This window comes from Leucoraja erinacea, chromosome 5 (assembly GCF_028641065.1).
Source record: "Leucoraja erinacea ecotype New England chromosome 5, Leri_hhj_1, whole genome shotgun sequence".
NCBI lineage: Eukaryota > Metazoa > Chordata > Chondrichthyes > Rajiformes > Rajidae > Leucoraja > Leucoraja erinaceus.
Window position 1 is genome coordinate 56,232,978 of NC_073381.1, and position 15,146 is coordinate 56,248,123.

The 15,146-nt window shown below is 42.7% G+C and overlaps 1 protein-coding gene across 5 annotated transcripts in view; it reads right to left on the reverse strand.

Moving 5' to 3' along the window:
- The window catches only part of LOC129697281 (nuclear receptor coactivator 7-like), a 112,356-nt gene extending 104,725 nt beyond the window's left edge, over positions 1-7,631 (reverse strand). For 3 of the 5 annotated variants that reach the window (XM_055635664.1, XM_055635663.1, XM_055635661.1), the window contains exon 1: positions 7,040-7,630. The gene's annotated coding sequence lies outside the window, so the exon portion shown is untranslated. Of the gene's footprint in view, positions 1-7,039 lie in introns of all 5 variants that reach the window. The other 2 variants (XM_055635662.1, XM_055635667.1) reach the window with 1 other exon arrangement.
- Between the last annotated feature and the right edge of the window lie 7,515 nt (positions 7,632-15,146).

The following is a 15,146-nucleotide window of genomic DNA, read 5'->3' on the forward strand; positions in this document are numbered from 1 at the left end:
TGCAACGTTTTTAAAGTTCAAAATGGCAATAGCCTGTAAACTATCACCCCATCCCTCTCCTCCTCCATCTTCCCCCCTTCCCTCCTCCATTACCTCGACATCCTACCCCTATACTCCACCATTCCCCCTCATCCTCCAGCATGCTTTCCCCCTCCTCTTCACCCTCCCCCTTCTTTCCTATATGTACAGAACATTGGAAGACGATAATCAGAGCACCCACTATTCCTAAAGTTGTATTTCATCAGGTCCTTGCTATGTCAGCTTTCAAGATCACCAGTTTTTCTTGTACTATTTTTTGAGCAATATTTAGTTCCATATGCTCACTAAATCCTTGATTCTCTAATGTATCCAACTGATTTTGTGCAAATTCTTCCATGCAGACACAAACTAATCGTTTAATTTCTCCGATTCTTTAATTCCCATTATATAAAGGGCCCAAGGTAGACACAAAATGCTGGAGTAACTCAGCGGGGCAGGCAGCATCTCTGTGTAGAAGGAAAGAGTTCCTTCTCTCCAGAAATGCTGCCTGGCCCGCTGAGTTACTCCAGCATTTTGTGTCCGTTCGATTTAAACCAGCATCTGCAGTTCTTTCCTACACATAAAAAGGACCCACATTTGCTTGCACTAATCTTCTGTTTTCTACATTCTTATTGCAGTCTATTAAAAACAAATCTCACTAGTCTACACTAATATTCTACTTTGCCTGTTTTAATCAATTTTTCATCTTCCTCTGCTCGGTTCAAATATCCTCAAGTCTACTGCCATTTCTGGCAACTTTATAAGGCATACTTCCCCTTTGGAGTTTTGTGCTTTATAATAAACAATTTTTACCACTGCATTTTAATAATAATTTGCTATCTTCATTATTCCTGCCCATGGAAACTTCATCTTCCAGTATTAATTTGCAATCTTTCTTTGCTTACAACGGAACTATGTCCATGCCCGTTGTCCTCCTCACAATTTGCTAGCCTATCTATGTGCATCATTAATAAATTACAGTACACTTGGTGTCTTCATGCAAATGATTTGCATATATTATAGGCAATTCCTACTAGTTACTGATAGCCAATCTGAAAATAATCTGAGGTTATTACTAATAATCTAGAGGTTGCTAGACCTGCTGAGTTAGTCTAACGCTCTATATTTTGCTCAAGATTCCAGCATTTGCAGTTTCTTGTGTCTCTCTGAAAATAAACTATTTGTCCTGACGTTGTAAGCTGTTAATTACCACTCCTTTAGCCTTACCCCCCAAAAGGTAGCATCTTTTGCAGTAACCCATTAAGTTCAAATTTATCAAATGCCTTCTGGAAATCCAAATACACTGCATCTAATAGTTCCCTTTACCACCCTGTTTGTTACACCCTCAAAGAGCTGTGGAAAATTTGTCCAATGCGACTTCTTTATCATAAACTATTGGTCATATTCTTATGATTTTCTCATGCCAATACCTTCTCAAATGTGGATGCAGCATTTTCCCCAAACGGGAGATATGGATGTCAGAGGTTATGGGGAGAAGGTAGGAGAATGGGGTTAGGAGGGAGAGCCATCATTGAATGGCACAATAGACTTGATGGGCCGAATGGCCTAATTCTGATCCTATCACATGATCTGTGATATTAAGTTAGCTGGCGCAATGTTTCCTGTTTCTGTCTGCCGCCCCCACCATACTTTCATGAATGGTGGCATCATACTTGCTGATCCTTCAGGAACTCTCCAGTATCCACAGGACTTCGGTAGATTACAGGCACTGCTTCCACTGCATCTGCCATATCTTCCTTTACGACCAATGGATGCAGGCCATCAGGTCAGGCTTTACATCAGTCTTCTGCATCATTAGTCTGTCTTGTATATTTTTTTTCCCCCAGTCACAGATAGTTTCATGTTTCAGACAGGATCATTGATCAACCTTATCTCATTACATAAAATCCAATCTAAAATAGCCTGCACCCCGATATTTCTTCAGCATGGGAAAAGTGAACTATTAGATTGGTCCAAAAAACCAATCCCGAGTATATTTCATGAACTTATTCTCAATTGACAATCAGCTGAAGGAACTCAGTGGTTCTGGCAGCATCATATATCAGATGGTGATCACAGATGCTGCCTGCCCCATCAAGTGCTTCCAGCAGATTGTTTGTTGCTCTAGTTCCCCTGTCTGCAGTGCCTCTATTATTCTCTGTGCAGTAATTAAAACAACCCACAAATGCTGCAGTACCTTTCTTACAAACTCCATTCATTTTTTTATGGCACAAAAGTCGGTCATAAATAATTATTTATACTCCTTCACATTCCCAGCTTTTAGTCTGTGACAGTGCATTAAGTTCTCATCCAGGTCCTTTTAAATGCAGACGATTTTGCCAATCTTTCAAGCAAGGAGTTCAAAACACCAACAGTTCTGGGTAAAAATAAATTTTCTCAATATTCTAATCCTTCCAATAATCAGCTATTGTCATGCCCCTGCATTAATATTCCTGTTAAGAGAAATAGATATTTTCTATTCATCTTATCTAGGCTTCGCAAATGTATGTGCCTTCATTAAATGCCCCCAACCTCTGCCATTCCAAAGAAAACAACCCCAGTCAAACAAAATCTATACTATTACTAAAACTCTCATCTTGACCATTCCGGTCCGCGTTGTAATTAAATTTGTGCAAAAACGATCCCCCATAGCGCTACGATTTTTCACCACCTTACTCGCCCATTCCCCTCTGCTGCAAGTCAAATAAGTTTTGTTCTGATCGGTGAAATAGTACAAAAGTTATGAAAGTTTAAAGATCGTAAAAACCGCCCCTTCCGGAACCCGCTGTCAATAACGTGGCGAGGAGAATAAAAAGCTGAAGGGGTGCAGTATGGTGAGCAGCTCGCGGGGAGTCAGCGGCTCGTAGGCTGCTTCTGTGGCGGCCAGCACGACTAGCCGGAAGCTGATGAGTTGAACCAGAAGACTCTGAGTGAAGTCGGAGTGGAACAGGGATCTGCTGCGTGAGGCCGAAAGCTGAAGGTGCGGGGTGAGCAGAATGCGAGCCCCCCCCCCTCCCTTCTACACACCCCACCTTCGCCCCGTTGCTACCCGCTCCACCTGCTCCCCCCGTTGCTAACAGCTTCCATCCACTGCTAACCGCTCCTCCTCCCTGCTACTACCCGTTCCCCCCCTCCTCCCCTCCCCCTCCTCTCCCCATCTCTCCCCCCTCTTTCCCCCCATCATCCCCCCTCCCTCCTCCTCCTCCATCATCAAACATTCCATGTTTCTCTAGACTTTTAAGTATCTTTCAATATCATTCTGACAGAGCACATAATCTATCCAAAAAAAAATGTAAGAAAATATTTGACGGTAGCCTAAATGTTTTGTTATGCCAGATAGAGAGATAATCTTTTAGTGTTCAGTCAAGGACAGGGAGTTTCCCCTCAACACCTCCTGATACCTGGATCATAGTTCATGTGGGCTTTGAGGAACATGTCAGAGTGAAATAACATTACACCTCCTGGTCATTCCCTAAATAAGAATTATCACATGGTTTAGTAGATGAGAGTTGTATTTTTGATGAATGGACAAACACATGAAACAATAAAGAGAATAAAAAGCTGAAGGGGTACAGTGTGTTGAGCAGCCTGCACAGTCAGCAGCTCATGGGCTGCTTCTGCGACGACCAGCACGACCAGCTGATGAGTTGAACCAGAAGCCTCTGAGAGAAGCCGGAGTGGGACCGGGATCTGCTGTGAGATGCCGAAAGCTGAAGGTGCGGGGTGAGCAGAGTGCGAGCCCCCTTCCCCTCACCACACACCCCTTTCCACCTCCCCCTGCTACTACCCACTCCCACCCGCTCCCCCCACTGCTACCTGATCCTCCCTGCTGCTACCCGCTCCTCTCTCTTCTCCCTTCTCCCCCTCCTCTCTCCCCACTTTCCCCTCCTCTTCCCCTCTCTCTACCCCCTCCCACCCTACACCTCCTCTCTCCCTCCTCCCCCTCCCCTACATCATCAAACATTCCATGTTTCTCTGACTTAAGTATCTTTCAATATCATTCTGACAGGGCACATAATTTATCAATTTATTTTTTAAGAAAATATTTGAGGGTGGCCTAAATGTTTTGTTATATCAGATAGAGAGATAATCTTTTAGTGTTTAGTCAAGGACAGGGAGTTTTTCCTCAACACCTCATGGTACCTGGATCATAGTTCATGTGGGCTTTGAGGAACATGCCAGAGTGAAATAACATTACACCTCCAGGTCATTCACTAAATAAGAATTATCACTTGGTTTAGTAGATGAGAGTTGTCTTGATGAATGGACAAACACATGAAACAATAATCTCCCCTCTGATGAATTATTGCAAATATATTCTTCCGAAAGGTAGCGTAACATTTTCAGGAGAGAAGAGTATTCAGATCTGGAAGCCATGAAGTACTTTTGACAAACAAAAAAGTACACCTGTCTCTTTCTTGGTTCTGCCAAACTGTCTTAGACCTGCAACATTTACTATTTTTCTTTCCACAAGCATTGCTAAGCATTTTCAGTTTTAATTTCAAATTTGCAGAATTTTGATTTTCAATTGAATTCATACCATGTTTATCTGATACACAGTTCCCACTGAAAGCACCTGGTTATTCAAAAAGCCTGGTTACACAAAAAGTAATTTCTCAGTTTATCGGTGGTACACAATATTGTTCGTATGGGTAAACTTTGACCTTGATTACATAGCCTTCAAAAATAAAATATTGGAAGTAAGCGTGGCAAAAGATTGTTTAAAAAAAAAGTACAACTGCAAAATGACAACAGCATCACTTATAACAATAGACAATAGGTGCAGGAGTAGGCCATTCGGCCCTTGGAGCCAGCACCGCCATTCAATGTGATCATGGCTGATCATCCCTATTCAGTACCCCCTTTCCTGCCTTCTCCCCATATCCCCTCTCTGCTATCTTTAAGAGCCCTATCTAGCTCTCACTTGAAAGTATCCAGAGAACCGACCACCACCGCCCTCTGAGGCAGAGAATTCCACAGACTCACAACTCTGTGTGAAGAAATGTTTCCTCGTCACCATTCCAAATGGTTTACCCCATATGCTTAAACTATGGCTACTTGACTCCCCCAACATCGGGAACATGTTTTCTGCCCCTAGCGTGCCAAATCCTTAATTTTATACGTTTCAATAAGATACCCTCTCATCCTTCTAAACTCCAGAGTATACAAGCCCAACTGCTCCATTCTCTTAGCATATAACAGTCCCGCCATCCCAGGAATCAACCTTGTAAACCTACGCTGCACTCCCTCAATAGCACGAATGTCCTTCCTCAAATTTGGGGACCAAACCTGCACACAATACTCCAGGTGTGGTCTCACTAGGGCCCTGTATAACCGCAGAAGGACCTCTTTGCTCCTATAGGTTTTTCTCCATTTAGAAACATAGAAACATAGAAATTAGGTGCAGGAGTAGGCCATTCGGCCCTTCGAGCCTGCACCGCCATTCAATATGATCATGGCTGATCATCCAACTCAGTATCCCGTACCTGCCGAATTTAGTGTTCTGAAATGGGATTGAAGGCTTGTTTCACTTCTGCAACATTCATCAACTTAATTTAATGTGGATCCCAGTTTGTTTCCTCTCTCACGTCTCCATCGTTCAGACTCCCACAACTTCCTTATCTATCCTACCCCATGATCAATCTCCCATTTCCTGCCCACCCATGCAGCTTCCCATTCCCCCTTGTACCACATCCCACCCACAAACACCCCGTTTTACTTTTGTTGTACCGCTTCCCACCCTCGCATCACCACTCACCCCCTTCATGTGGCCTATACCCCAAAAGTTCCTGCACACTACCTCTACCCGCATCGGCATGCCACATCCTCTTCTTGGATTCCCTGTTCCTTTGTATACTGCCTTCCCCATTTCCCTTCATGCTCCCCAGTCGCTCCATGCTCGTACAAACCCAGCTTCTCACACGTGTAAACTCCCATCCATATCACATATACCCAAATGATCATCACACAGTTCCACCTTTCAAAACATTGCTCAATCCCTATACAATCCCCTGTCCCCATCTGGCATCCTGAACACATCATCGTCTTATACACAAAAATGCTGGAGAAACTCATCTTGTACACTCTTCCTAGCCCCATTCCGCAGCCTGTCTCGCACAACACGTGTTCACATACCCACATTCTCCGTCCCGACCCTCCTAATCACACCCTCACTCTCCTTCCCCATAACACCTGCATTGCCCTGCCCCACCACATCCTCTATTTTCTTCCCCCTAAGTTCCCACCTATTTTTTCCTCTCATGCTCTTTCCATCTGCTCCCAGGTTCTCTGCTTCCTCTAATTATGTTCCCTTCCTCTAATCATGTTCCCATCCTTCTTCTGCCCCAGCCGCCTCCTCCTCCCACCCTCCCTCCTCCTGTCCCCCATCTCTGCCACATTCTCTCCTCCTGCCCAACCCCATCTGCCTTGCACCCGCTCCTCCTGTCATCCCATCTTCCACGCTACCTGCTACTACTGTCACCCCCTGATCCGCGCTACCTCCTCCTGTCCGCCCGTGCCATTCTCCCTTCCCCTGCTTTCATCTCCCACCCTCCCTCCACCTGTCCCCACCTCTTGCTGCGCTCTCTCTCCTCCTGTCCGTCCCTTGGCAGCGCTCCCTCCTCGTCCCACCTCTTGCAACGCTCCCTCCTCCTGCCCCTCACCTCTTGCTGCGCTCCCTCCTCCTGTCTCTCACCTCTTGCAACGCTCCCTCCTGCTGTCGCTCACCTCTTGCAACGCTCCCTCCTCCTGTCCCCCCACCCCTTGCTGCGCTCCCTCCTCGTCCCACCTCTCTTGCTGCGCTCCCTCCTCCTGCCCCCCCCTTGCTGTGCTCCCTCCTGTCCTGCCCTCCCCCTCCCTCCTGTCCCCTCACCCCTTGCTGCGCTCCCTCCTCCTGCCACCTCACCTCTTGCTGCGCTCCCTCCTCCTGCCCCCTCACCTCTTGCTGCGCTCCTTGCTCGGCAACCTCCGCCTGCTTTCCTTCCTTCCTCCCCCCCTGTTGCTTCCCACGCCCGGGACTTACGAGGCTGGGCCTGTGAGCTGAGCTGAGCTGGGCTGGGCTGAGCTGGGCTGGGCTGGGTTGAGCTGTGCTGGGCTGTGCTGGACTGGACTGTGCTGGACTGGACTGTGCTGGACTGGACTGTGCTCCGGCTGGTGCTGCCCGCGGGCACCCGCAGGGACCGTTACTGGAGCCGCCGCAGTGCCGCCGCTCCCCGCCTGTTTATCCGGCACTGCGCCTGCGCGCCTGCGACGCAACAATGCCAGGAACAAGGCCAAGGTTCCAGCCCCGTGTCAGCCGGCAATGTAGTGTCTGTCCGCCCGCTCGCTCTGCTCTGCTCCTTCAAGGCGATCGGTCGCTGCAGCAATCTCCCTCTTTACTCACATTATTTTCCTCTTCCCAAATTGGCGTGTCCGTCAGGGAAAGCATGCTGATGACGCGAATAAACACCCGTCCTATACATCAACATTAAATATGTGATCTGGCAGTAAAGCACAACGCAACAAAGACTAACAAGCCTCCCTTCAGCGCTGAGCATTTTAAACGAACGATGAGTGGACAACAAATAGGGAGAAGAAACTATTCTACTTTATCTTAGCTTTCATTGCACTCTGTAAAGACTTGGCATATGAATGTTCAAAGAGGATTTCAAGTTTCTTAAATTGTAAGTAAGACTCACAAAAACAGTAAATATGAAATCTACAACTGACAACTAATTTACAAACGCCGCCACATGCCGGTATCCTGCGAGTGGCACACCACGCTGTCTTGGAAATATATTGGCATCCTTCATTGTAAAACCAGATCTAAATTATGAACTCCTTGTCTAACAGCAATGTGGGAGTACTTTCAATCAGTCCAAAGGTTGCAGCCTGCGAGTAATGGCAGATCAGCATTAAAATGTGATTACTCCGCACAAGCCTTTGTGATGGTTGTGCAAAGCTTCAGGAAAATCTCTCAGCATGCAAAGTCATTGGCAACTCATTCATAGAAGCATTCTGAGAATGGGTATTTTGGTTGAGCATCCATAGTACATGGATTGACACAAAAAACTGGTGTAACTCAGTGGGACTGGCAACATCTCTGGAGAGAAGGAATGGGCGATGTTTTGGGTTGAGACTTCTTCAGACCATAGGCCATCAACCTATCCTCAATGTACAACATTGCACTCTGAAAATAATGGTTCCTGGCCATAGTTTGGAAAACATTGATCACTCTCCATATCTCAGGGACCACCTCAGTAAAGTAACATACTAATGATGAAGAAGGGTTTCCACCCGAAACGTTACCTATTTCCTTCGCTCCATAGATGCTGCTGCACCCGCTGAGTTTCTCCAGCATTTTTGTGTACCTTCGATTTTCCAGCATCTGCAGTTCCTTCTTAAATACCAATGATGAAATTCACCATTGCCTTAGTCCATCACATCCGTTGGTCTACTGAAGAAAATGGCGTTTGATGATGACAATGTTAAATATGATACAAAGTTTATGATTTATTGGGAAGTAGGATAACAGAAGTCTAATGGAATAACATAGAACTAGTGTGAACAAGTGATCCATGGTCTGAAGAAGGGTTTCGGCCTGAAACATTGCCCATTTCCTTAGTTCCATAGATGCTGCCGCACGCGCTGAGCTTCTCCAGCATTTTTGTCTACGATCCATGGTATGTAGTGACTAAGTGGGTCAGAGAGTCTATTTCAATGCTGTATCTCTAAACTAAAAGTAATGACCTTGCCCATCTTTTTGTTTCAAAGACATGCCCTGGCACTCAGTCACTCTATTCCAAGATCCGTTGTGAGAAGAGATCACCAAAATATCAGAATTTTTTTTTTTTTAATGCTCAAACCTGGTAGAAATGCATTTACCCCACTGACGCCTGAGAATCCTGGTACATGATTACTCACAGTCAAGGAAGAGCATTTGGGATGGCATGTGAATCTCAAATCCAAACAGCAGGAGCACACTGGAGCCAGTATTAATGGAGCAAGGAGGTTTGTACATTCATCACCTCAGAACCCACTAAACAGGAGTGCAAGCAAGCCATTCTCAATCCCAAAGAACTGCTGAGGAATTCTAGAGACTTTGTGATAGTGCAACATTTGTTTGTTTGCATTGGTAGAGCAGCAAGTTTCAATCAAACCAAAGGGCATCTTTTATCAGGTCGATGATCTTTCAGTGGAAGTTCATGAAGTGCATGTTCCTTGGGAACAGTCTTTGAGTACGAAGTATTAAATCACAGACACACAAAAAGGCAGACTAATAAAACACCTTTTAGTTTAGTTTAGAGATACAGCGCGGAAACAAGCCCTTTGGCCCACTGGGTCCACACCGACCAGCGATCCCCGCACATTAACACTATACCACTAGGGACAATTTTTACATTTACCAAGCCAATTAACCTACATACCTGTACGTCGGAGTGTGGGAGGAAACCGAAGATCTCAGAGAAAACCCACGCAGGTCACGGGGAGAAGGTACAAACTAAAATTTTATTATTTTTAATGTATTTGTTGTTTTATAAGGGTTTCACATGACGAGTATGATATTCAGTATCTAATGCTCAAAATATAAGCTTTTATGAAATGTAAAATACCAAAGGTTTTCAATTATAATTGTTCACTAAAAGGGAACAGCTTCCCTTTGGCTTAGTTATATCTAGTTATATCTAGAATTCTATAAATATTATTTTTGTTACCTTAGCAGGTGTATTTAAAAAAATCAGGAAATGACATGTAGGTACATTTTCTGAACAATATTCTAGGTGTAAAAACTAAAGGTAAATTTAGAAAAAATGCAGTTACTGAAAATCTGAAATAAAAACAGAAAATGTTCACAACATTTAACGTGGGACAGCATCTGTGGAACATTTCAGATCTGGACATTTCATTATAACTGGAAAGGAGAGAAAATACACCTTGGCCAAAAACATTAATTATTTCTCCAATTACATTAACATTTTGTTGCATAACATATTTTCCTGGCAAATTGTTAAATTTTAAATACTCCTAATCCTCTCAAATAATTTTAAATTATTCCTGTTTTCACTAATGTGTCTTTAGTTTATGATGTTTCAACTTCAACCTTAATTCTGTTTGCAACTCCCAATCTGTTTTCAGTAAAGTCAATGTACTTTCAAGATTATTGTCTGTGAGGCCACTGTGAAAGTCCCATATTCACTGACGCATGAGATTGAAGAAAATTGATGCTCCATTTAAATCTCCAATCCAGTGATTATTTTCTCTAAATAACTGAACCATATTTTTAACTTGATTTTAAAAATTAACAATTTAGGGAAATTATATGGTTTTATTATGTGAAAGTATATGATCACAGAGATGCCACTAAAATGGTGCTTGAGGTTGGTGGCATGCTCATCTCTTCATCACTGATAGTAAAGCCCAGGAGGATGGTCGACAACACTGATGCACCATCGCACATGTTCCTAGATTTATCTATCACCGTGCCATTTTCTGCAGTATAACTAACCATATGGTAAATGCCATTCACTTGAAAACGTTCTCTACGATATGCCAAGAATTGCTCTTTAAATATTTATTTCTGTACCAACATAACTGACTGAACAACAAAACATACTGTTCCTGCTTTTTCTCTGATTCACAATGTGCATGTCAGTTATCCAACCCTGGCAATAGAAGTCATTGGTGCATGACTGTCATGATACAACAACCTTTTAGCACATCTTTGTGGTCATTTGCTTTCACATAATAAAACCATATTGTCTAATCCCCAAGATAATTTAGTTCCAAAATCAACAAACATATGATTCAATTGTTTGGGGAAAATAAGCACTCGGTTAGAAATTTGAGTAATATACCTTTTCACATCATGAAGATTATGTTAAATTGATCCATTCAAAATTTGTGGTGCTTTATATGACATTCTTTATTAAAATATTTTTGTGGATACAATGATTCCAACGGATGGGGTGAATCATAGCAAATAATGCAAAGTTTACAAACTAACATTCTTAACAGTTTGTTACATTCACCGTTTCTCTTGATAAAAAATATAAAGTTGTATCCTGAGAGATCTACGACTGTGGTCAATTCATTATTATTTTCTTCTCTATAACAATAACCATACATGTTTGTGCACACCATGTTGTAAATGTACTTCGAACTCTACATTCATCGCTCACTGGGTTTACTTACTTTAAAAAATAATCATTAACCAAAAAATCTTTCCACAAACTGGAAAATATACTTCTGTAAATACATATGGAAGAGGAGAAAATATAATTTGTAGATTTATTGTCAAAAAATGAATACAATTACAAGAAGGCATTTTACATATTTCATGCAATGCTTATCAATAGAATAAAGGTGTCACAGAGAAAATATTTCAAATGATGATGGTTTTTCATAAAGCATTTGTGATTGAGACAGGAGACTACAGATGCTGGAATTTGGAGGAAAAAACAAGCTGCTGGAGAAACGCATGCAGCATATCAGGAGGGGAAATGGACAGTCAATATTTTGTACTACATGAACCAGTCCAGATAAATAATCTCAATCCAAAATGTTTACTGTCTATTTCCTGTCTATTTCCTACCATAGATGCTGCCTGACCAGCTGAGTTCCTCCAGCAGCTTTTTTGGTGTTGCTGTGATTGCTGCAAATTTGGCTTGTTTTCAGGGCAAAGCATTTGTAAGAATTAAAATCCCACATTCATCTATATAATGTACCCATCCATTCTCTGGTTTTGAAAAAAAGTGGCTGCATTGATAATACATTAATGGCCAACTTCCAAAAACTCTGAAGGTTATGGAACATGTGGTAGGGAGATAAGGTGTTGTGTGTGTCTGATATGGGGACAGGGGAAACAAAAGTGATGCAATATGAAACCCGGCATACTAAGTAAAAGCTCATCCGGTGTGATGAAAGAATGGGTTAAAGAGTAGGAAAGAGAGATGGGAATAAAAGAGAAGGTACAGTACATTCTAAGGAAACGCCTGATGATTAGAGTATTGAACCTCTTTGGGTAAGGTGGCATCCTGACTGGAAAAATTCATAAAGAAAGTTGAAATGAATGGCATGCATCTGGAAGAAAATTAAAAGCTGAGGGTGAGAAATAAAGGGAAATACCATCCTGTTAGCATAACATCAACATCAAGGAAAATTCCAAAAGCTATGATATCCTAGAATAGAATAATTAGAGCATTAGAATCTAGAATAGAATAATAGTATTTGAGCAGATTCATTCTGGATTCATGAAATAATGTTTGACTAATTTGGTGGAGTTTAATTGTCCATTCCCACTTAGATTTTCGTGATCTACTGACCGTATCTGTGGAAAGAGAGTAAAGGGCCTGTCCCACTTTCACGGCCTAATTCACGACCTTTGCCAAGTTTGCCCTTCATCATACTCGCAGCATGATCGTCACAAGGTCGTAGGAGGTCGTAGGTAGGTCGTAGCACGCCGTGATGCTAGTCGTAGGTACTCGTGGCATCAAGTAGGTTGGGCTGTTTTTCTAGCCTGATGAAAAATGTCCACGAGTAAAAAAGGTCGTGAATTAGGTCGTGAAAGTGGGACAGGCCCTTTAAGGTTTTAGCGACTGTCAATAGGTAATGAAAATTTTTTAAACTTACAAATGCTAGAAATTTGGAATAAAATCAGGAAATGCATGAATTTTAGTTTAGTTTAGTCCAGTTTATTTTCACCTGTACCGAGGTACAGTAAAAAGCTTTTGTTGCATGCTATCCAGTCAGTGGAAAGACTATACATGATTACAGGTATAAGCTGTCCACAGAATACAAACATAGTATAGAGGAAATAACACTTTGTGCAAGATAAAGTCCAGTAAAATCCAATTAAAGATGGTCTGAAGGTCTCCAATGAAGAAGATGGTAGCTCAGGACCGCTCTCCAGTTGGTGATAGGATGGTTCAGTTGCTTGACAACAGCTGGGAACAAACTTTCCCTGAATTTGGAGGTATGCATTTCATGCTTTTGTACCTCTTGTTTGATGGGAGAGGGTAGTGGAGGGAGATTGGTCCTTGATTATGCTAGTGGCCTTGCCAAGGCAGCGTGAATGTAGATGGAGTCAATGGAAGGGAGGTTGGTTTGCGTAATGGGCTGGTCTATGTCCACAATTCTATGCAATTTCTTGAGGTCTTGGATGGAACTGTTTCCAATCCATGCTGTGTTGCATCCCAATGATTTACAAAATTCTTGAGAGATTGTTATGCATCCTTGGCTGTGGAAATTATAAACAAGGGTGACTGTCTCAGAATAAGGGATAAACCATTTAGGACTGAAACAGGGAGACATTTGTTCAATCAAAAGGTGGTGAATCTTTGAATTCTCTGCTCCAAGGGATATAAATAGCCACCTCATTCAGTTAATTTTAAACTGAAATCCATAGTTAGATATATTTTGGACAGAAATGGAAAAACAAGAGAAATGGAAAATATATAGAAAAGTGGAACTAATATAAAAGATCAACCATGGTCTTGATGAATGGCAGAACAGACTGAGGAATTAGGTGGCCTACACCTGTCCCTAACATGCTTATGTTTTATGACAATACCTTAAAACTTTTTTTTAAAAGATGGAAAGTAGGTAGAAATGTTTAGGTGCCTAAGACACATTAGTGAACATTTTGAGAAAGAGATGGTGACTTTTTTTTTAATGAGAAAAAGTGCTTGGGAGAAGAGAGCAGCTTATAATGCCAGATGACACACAGTCCAGGGAAACAGGTTAGTTATAGGTAATTGCACAGAGAGAACTTTAAATGATACAAGACCAACTGGGCCCTATCACATGGGAAGCATGGTACCCCAACGCAATATTCCACCACTAACTTGGCTTTGCACCGCGTGAATTTCAGACAGCTCTCCCCCTCTTTCCCTGACCCGCACCTGAGCTCTGTGTGTGTGTGCGCGCTCTGTGTGTGTGTGTGTGTTTCCTGGATTGTTTGTATGGAAGTTGTTGTGCCATCAAGGATTTAGCAGTGTGAAATTTTAAACTTAAAAATGTGTGAAATATAACATGTCTGAAGGGTGATAGGAACGTGTGTGAGTAAGGGGCCTGTCCCACTTTGGCGAGTTTGCCGCGGACTCCGGCGACTGTCAAGTTCCCGGCAGTCACCTGAAAAACCGTGAACTGGAACGGCAACTCTCAGAGTGACACACACACACACACACACACACACACACACACACACACACACACACACAGCTCAGGTGCAGGTCAGGGAAAGAGGGGGAGAGCTGTCTGAAAACCGGTGCAAAGCCAAGGCGTGGCACACGCCTTATAGCTCCTGTTTAAGTTCAACCTTGGCGGAAGTACAGAGTGTTCCTGATTGCAACTTTGTATGGAAGGGGGGGGGGGTTGCAAACTGGGGGGGGGGGAGGCATCAAGGATTTAGCAGTAAAGGAGTGGAGACATTTTTTAAGAAGTCAGACAACTTTTAATAAGCCAGAGATACACAGCTGTGAAGTTTGGCGGGCATTTTAACATTACCGGTTTTTAACCTTAAAAAAACTCATGCTTACTTTTTTTTTTCCCAATGAAAATAAAAATCAAAAGCGATGAAGGGACTACCCATAACTACATGGCGATAGGACAACTGACCATGGGACAATTTTTTCCATGTGAATAAGGGGCCTGTCCCACTTTGGCGCTTTTTCAGCGGACTACGGCGACTGTCACGTTCCCGGCAGTCACCTGAAAACCCGTGAACTGGAACGGCAACTGTCAGAGTGGATCATTAAATATTTAAAATAATATAATTGTGTTTATAATGCCTGATATTTCTGATGCTCTAAATTTTTATCGATATTTTAAAAAAAAATATATGCAATGCAATTCAGCGACTTTTGGGGTTCAAGTTATTGATTATCTAGACCCAAATTAAAACACATTTCAGGAAATGTGTGGTCAAAAAGGCTTTCAGCACATTGGCTTACATTAGTCAGAGTATTGTTGAGAAGGGAGGTCATTGGTGAGGTCGCATTTAGAATATTGTGTTCAATTTTGGTCACCATGTTATAGAATAGATGTTGTAAAACTGGAAAGAGTGCAGAGACAATTTACAAGGATGTTGTCAGGACTCGAGGGCCTAAGCTATAGGGAGAGGTTGAGCAGGCTAGGACTTTATTCCGCAGGAG